Raw genomic sequence first — 6,935 nt, forward strand, 5'->3', positions numbered from 1 at the left:
TGTCTTTAGCCTGTCTTCCATTTTAATTGACTCCCACGTGTCCCCCCGTCACCCCGCAAACCCCCCACCTGCTCAAATATCATATAAACACAATAGCCAGTGCATATATACAACGCACCCCACATCATTATAGCCGGTATGGATCCCACTATGAATTGATGATCTTCTATCTAAAAGCCTAATCGCTCGGTAGGACCTCGGGGAGACGCGGTGATCCGTTTCCTCTTCCAACCGACGCGACGGGGGGAAACTCGCACTCGCACGCTGGGCCTGTTGATGAGGAGAAAATGAGCATTTCGTACCTGCTTTAATACTGTACTTCATCACACAGTCCGGTGGCGAAATTGAAACGGACATAAAATGGCCGTCGGGGAGACAGCCATCAAGATCGGCGAGATTGGTGGAGAGTGAAGGATTAGTCGGGAAGCGCGCAAAGGCGAATTTAGATCAAAAATTGCGGGATGAATTGGCTTTTATTTGCGAGCAATCATATGTAATAAGTGCACGGAGATGTAAGAGAAATTGGCGGGGAATGACAGACTGACAATGACGTATGTAGATTAGCAGGCTTTGTTGCTTGGGCTCTTCAAAGGGGAGTGATTTGTCATGCCTGCATATTCATCAAATAACTATCCGGTTGAAAATATATCACAGCTTGTTTATTCTAAAAGATGACAAGCGTCTGTTCTTCACACAAACAAATGATCCAGTGCTTTGTTAAGTGGAAAGATAAAAAATATGCTACATTTTTGCACAAGAAGGCTATCACTTTTTGTGGTATTCTTTCATATTATGTTTGACTTGAGTTTCCCTTTGTGGTAACAGAGTAGTTAGCTTTCCGAGTTGAAGTTCTATGCTGGATCTTTTTTCCTTCTCCCAGTGTCCAAAACTAATCCCAACTAAAGCCATGGTTATTTAGCCCAAAAACATGTCCATCAAGCTAATTGCTCAACTTAAGGCTTTCATTGTGGAAAAATTACAACATGTTTTTTTTTTTTACTTTCTGATGTCTGTCTTCTTAAAGCTCACAGTAATTTCACTATATAATTGGTAAATAGCCTTAAGCTGTTTGGCGTAAGAACATTGGTGCACCCGCCTCATTGTACTGGGGGACAGACATGCGGACAGACAGTCAGACAAGATGATGGGAGACCTACTTCTCACGCAGACGGACCCTGGGTGGCTCCTATTGAAAAACATCTACATAATGCCCATTGACACACCATTTCCTGAAGGAGCGAGACAGGACCTGGGCACACACTTGCCAAACAAGACTGCAATAACACAGGCCCTCCTTTGTCTCAGGCTTTCTCGAGTGCTGAAAAGGCGGCAGTGCGAAAATGAGGGTGCGGGACAAGAGAAAAGAGGAACGGGATGAGGTGTGTTATTCAGTCTCGCCGCGGGGGGCTAGGACAACGGAGAGACCAGGAGAGGCGTCCCATTGTCCGCACACGCCGCATGCAAACGCACACTCGCGCATAGACACAGCACAGACGCGCGACGAGGGGTGGCCAGCGAGCAGCCGCGCGCCAAACCACCAAGCCCAATATGTTGCAACATTTGCCACAGAAAAGTGAAAATGAGTGTAAATTGAGGCGATTTTCTCTGCCCCTCGTTCGCCGCCTCACACTTGTTATCCCTCAGCTGTGATGGGGCCTTCGTTCTTTGGCCCTTGTCTGTACATGCAGGTGCCACCACAAGTGTAAGCAACAGCCCCATACGGAACAAGAAAATCAAAAATAACCTTGTTCTTATTTTATATTCAAAATGTTAATCAGGTTGTTCATAGGCTAAACTCATACTACAATATGCGAAACATGGATCGATTCGCATTGATCAGAGGCCACCATGTTAAAGTGCATAATGCCACGACAGCAGCACTTAAGGCTGAACTGCTAATCACCTTTAAGAGCTCTATTGAAAACCTTTGAGACATTATGGACTGACGTGTAAACGACAAACTAAAGGAGGAAAACTCTGGCAATTTGCTGCAGAAAGTGGCATCAGCAAATGGGGAATACTTTTCTTTGTCATCGTGCAGATTAGATGATAGTGGTGGAAAGATACCTTTTTTGAGTCATTTAAATTGCAAAGTAATCTATTGTGAATCTAGGAAATCTCTAACATGTCTGAAATGAGAGCATTAGTACCTTGTTTAGGCAGCACCAAAAGCTCAAGTAACTTTTCGGCATCAGTTGTTTCTTGTAGAATTATTGTTTTTCACATAAAGCTTGGGTGCGGTTTTCATCTAGAAAAAAGTCCTAGAAATCATATGTAGACAATGGCAAGTCATCCTCTTTACTGCTGATCACTTTTATTTAGTCCTTTTTCCTTTCTTTTATTCAAGCCATTCAGTACTTGTAGTAGTTGTACGTAAAAAGGACTAGTTTCCATACCCCATAAACCTCATAAAGTAGGCAGACATGCTCAACATTTTTAAGTTGTAAAAACATTGCCTTACCGTTGTACCGGTTTGTCTATTTCCTTAGCCCAGTGGTTCTCCAACCTTTCACACCAGGTCCCACCAAATACTCGATCTCCCTTGTAACACCTCATAAAATGTTTGACATCCCAACTACTTCCAGGCCTAGACGAAGGACTAACCAGGTCTAAAAATGGTCTAAAATAGATCTAAGGTTACTGATGTCCATGAGTAATGTCACATTTGCTGCTTCAGAATAATGCCATTAGGGGATCATCTCTGTAATGTGTCTTTCCTTTCACTTCCAGTGTACAAATACACAAGGTTTCTCCAAAATATGACCTTAAATACCTCAAAGCATGTCTAAAAGCATGGGTGAAAGAAAATGTATCTCAAGAGTAGATTTTGACCAATATCCGTAAATCTACAAGTGATAATAGAAGTGGTTTTGCTGAAGGAGAGAGAGAACGACCAAGGATTAGAGTTTACCACTTATAAACAGGTCCTTTCACTGCCAAGCACAACAAAATGAACATCTGGGAGCAAGGTAAAGCATCATATCAGTTTAATGCTCTTGTGCAGAGTTTCTCAAACTGTGTACTTGGTGGCATGTGGGCTACTTCAGGTAGTTGTCGGAATCAACGGTGGCTGAGTGGTTCCAGCTAGAAGGTCCCAGCTTCGCTGTGGAGCTTGCATGTTCTCCCCGTGTCTGCATAGGTTTCATTCGGATACTCTGCTTTCCCCTGCCTCCAAAAACATGCTGGTCAGGTTGGCCCACAGTGGCGGCGCTCAGAGTTGCTGCTGACAGAATTTTTTCAGTGTTTCTCTGGTTTAGACATGGTTTATATTAAATTCAGTCACAGTTTGTTTGAGATCCTTTTTAGGTTTATTCCCGATCTGATCTTGATCCTATCTGGTTGATACTCAGATATTTTATGAGATAGTATTGGTGTTCTATTCAAGTCAGTCCTGTCTAAGAATCTTGCAATATAAATTCCGCTATTTTTGGGAAGTATTGTTATGTATGTCAGTCATAAAGGAACAGGCCACCGTTTTTCCAGTTGAGCTTAGACGAGTTGATGTGTACCTGTCTGGTCAGTGTGTGTGCGCTCAGTCACGCAAAAAGACCAAAGATCTTGTCAGCATTCAGCCTCTCCCAGCATATTCCTGTGGACCCAAACGGGGTGAAGTTTGAAGTGACCAAGCTCTTCCACGTTTTCTCTATTTAAATACGGTTACGTGAGTAGAAAATTAAATCTAAATTTTCTAAGCGGATAAAAAGGGGTACTATATTGTAAGGCGTACTAACACCATAGGAGTACTTCGACATCCACGCAGTAATATCTTCAGAATTCCTTAGGAGTGAATATTGCTGCACGGTTGCTTCTAACTTCACCCCCGTTTGGCCCCATAGAGGAGAGGAGGAGAAGCTAAATGCTAACATCTTTGGTCTTTTTGCATGACTGAGTGCACGCGTAAAGACCAGACAGGTACGCATCAACTCGTCTAAGCTCAGGTAAGAACATATCTCTGTATGCAAAAACGGTGGCCCATTACTTTACCATACGATAGTGTACTATATATAAAATAATAATAAAGTAACCAAAGGATTCCATTTCTTTGTTGAATAAACTACACTCCTGCAAGATGAGATTCAAATTCTAAAATGTTAAAATACAATTTGAATACAAAAAGCAATGCCCTCCAAAGGTGTATTTCTTGGTCCGATGTTTTAAAAATACATCTTTGCTCATCAATAACTTGCTTAACACCTTTTTTGTTATGAAGTCAAAAAGAATATCCAAGTAGCTGAGGTGTGATAAAACTTAAAGTACATCTTGGCATAAATAATGCATTACCTTGTACTGATTTTTGTATCATTGATAGTCAACTTTCAACTCTTTTTTTTTTTTTTTCAGCGCTGTCAAATTTAGTTGAAAACCAAGAACGCAGAAATATTGGGAGCATGTGCCTTTTCCCACATACAGCCTGATCAAGAGAATCCACATGAAAGATCCTATATTGATTCACCTTTGTAAACCTGTGTTCTCCGGAGATTTTAGCTTTAGATAGGCCTGGGCTGGGAACAAAATTTGCAAATTGACATGACATGATTTGCTTTAAACAAAACCACAAAAAAAAAAAAAAAAAAATCATTACTCTGTCATTTGAATTTCTTAGAGTGCCGTATTTTGATTAGAGGAGCTAATTTTAACCGTCTGTGTGATCAAGTTAAAAGACGTGCTTGCTTTTTGCCATGGCGTACAAAGTGGGGACATGTAACGCATCTGCTGCCTTTGAACCGAGTTGATAAGGGTTGATAATGATATAGATGACTACCGTGGGATCTGTCATCATCCGTTCTTTGTGGAGCACCTTCCAGTCGGAGAAATCAAAACTCTATACCGGAGGCTTTTCATTTGTCTCGCAGCATTTTGATCTTTGCGTTTTATTAATTTCAAAGACAAAATTGTACAAAATCTGACACTCGGGAGAAAAGGAAAATGTGAGATGTTGAGGTGTGTTCGTTTGCTCATTATGACTTTCCCTACTTCCCAGCGCAGGAAAAGTTGACTAATTATTCATTAAAACTTTGTATATATGGACACATTGATCTTTTTTTTTTTTTTCAGGGCAACTTGAATCATGTAGTTTATTGATTTGTGATAATTGTTTGTAGGATGTTTGTCTTACCAAAACTTGGTGGTGACTGCAACATACACAAGTCGGCACAAAAAAAGGTCATATGCTCTAATACTTCATACTTCATTAGATCGCCTTTAGCTTTGATTACAGCACACATTCACTGTGGCATTAGTTCAAAAAGCTTCTGCCATTTCAAAAGATCCAGTGTAATTCATTCCTCACAGAGATCTTGTGTTGATAATGGGAGAGTGCGACCACTGGGCAAGGCCTTCTCCAACACATGCCAAAGATATTCTCAATGGGGTTAAGATCTGGACTCTGTGGTGGCCAATCCAACTCATGCTCCCTCAACCACTCTTTCACAACGTGAGTCCAATGAATCCTGGCATCGTCATCTGTGCCATCAGGGAAGAAGAAATCCATTGATGGAATAACCTGGTCATTCAGGTTATTTAATCTCATTCTTTGGGCGCATAGTGTTGTTGAAGCGAGACCTGAACAACTGCAGCAGCCCCAGATCATAACAGTTAGTTACATCATCGTGGACAATGGTCATGCAGTGCAACTGACTCTGTGCATAACTTCAAATCATAACAACACCACTCAAGAAGTGACTTCCTGTTTCATTCCAGCACACCAAAATAAAAGCACCATCTTGTTCATTAGTTTAGCAGTTCGTAAGTTAAATGTTCTGTCGTCCTAACTATTAACAGGCAAAACATTTAAAATGTGTGAATTAATTATATTGTAATTTTGCAAGTATCTGCTGAACTAATCAATGAGACAAGCTGTGTGCTTTTATTTTGGCGCGCTGGTACAAAACAGGAAGTCACTTCTTGGGCTGGCGTTGTTATGATTTGAAGGTATGAGTCAATTACCATTAGATTTGTGATTTGAAAGAAGTCTGAAATATATAAACTTCCAAAGCAACATTTTGTAGAAGCACATGTGTTTTAGAGTTTATTTGGAAAGGTCTAAACTACATGGTGAGCAGTATTTTACACTTCTACATACTTTGACATACAGTTGCCATAACCAATGAAATAGCACATCCCTTGGCCTACATACAAAGGTAATGCTATAAAATGCTCCTATATTAAAGACTTTAATTAAACACGTATGGACAAACAAGTGGCTGCACAGACGCCTTATTCTTCTATGTAAATGGAAAAACAGATCTCGAAAAAGTGCAAAAAACAAATGAAATCCTCCACCTTTTCTCTAATTGTCCTGGATCCCATTGTCGACCCGCGGCGCGTCTCTGCCGTGCCGTGTGCTGTATGTTTATGAACACACCCTTAATGATAGATTCACGAGACGCCGCTCCCTGTTGTAACCGCCGCGCCGCTGACATTTGACCTTGAAGTCTCCAGTCGGGTTTAATGATCCAATCCACTCGCACCCTGAATATGTTACCGTGGAAACCCGGCCTTTTTAATGCAGCCCGGTTTCCTCATCCGTGTCTAATTCAGTCTCGAGCCAAGTCTGCGACCTCTCTGGAGATGCTGGCGCCGGCACACTGTTGGCCTGCCTTAAGCTCATGTTAGGATTCCTCCAGGTTAAATAATACACTGAACGTAATTGCCGGTGACCTCTCTTGCTGGCAATATGCACAACAGGCTCTCCCAGAGTGACCGGGAAATGTATTTAAACTATGAAATACTAATTAGATTGCTTTAAATTCAATCTGCTTCGACAACCGAGCGAACGATCGTTGCTCAGATGTCTAAATTGGTGCCAAAGCCCTCATTTCCACTTCAGCAGAAACATCTAACTCCCCCATGTCCCTTCCCTTGATCTGCCTGCTATAGCTATCTACCAACCAAGCAGTCTGACTGTCTCACTCATAATGATCTCACTGTCTCCA

This window comes from Gobius niger (genome assembly GCF_951799975.1).
Source record: "Gobius niger genome assembly, chromosome: 18".
NCBI lineage: Eukaryota > Metazoa > Chordata > Actinopteri > Gobiiformes > Gobiidae > Gobius > Gobius niger.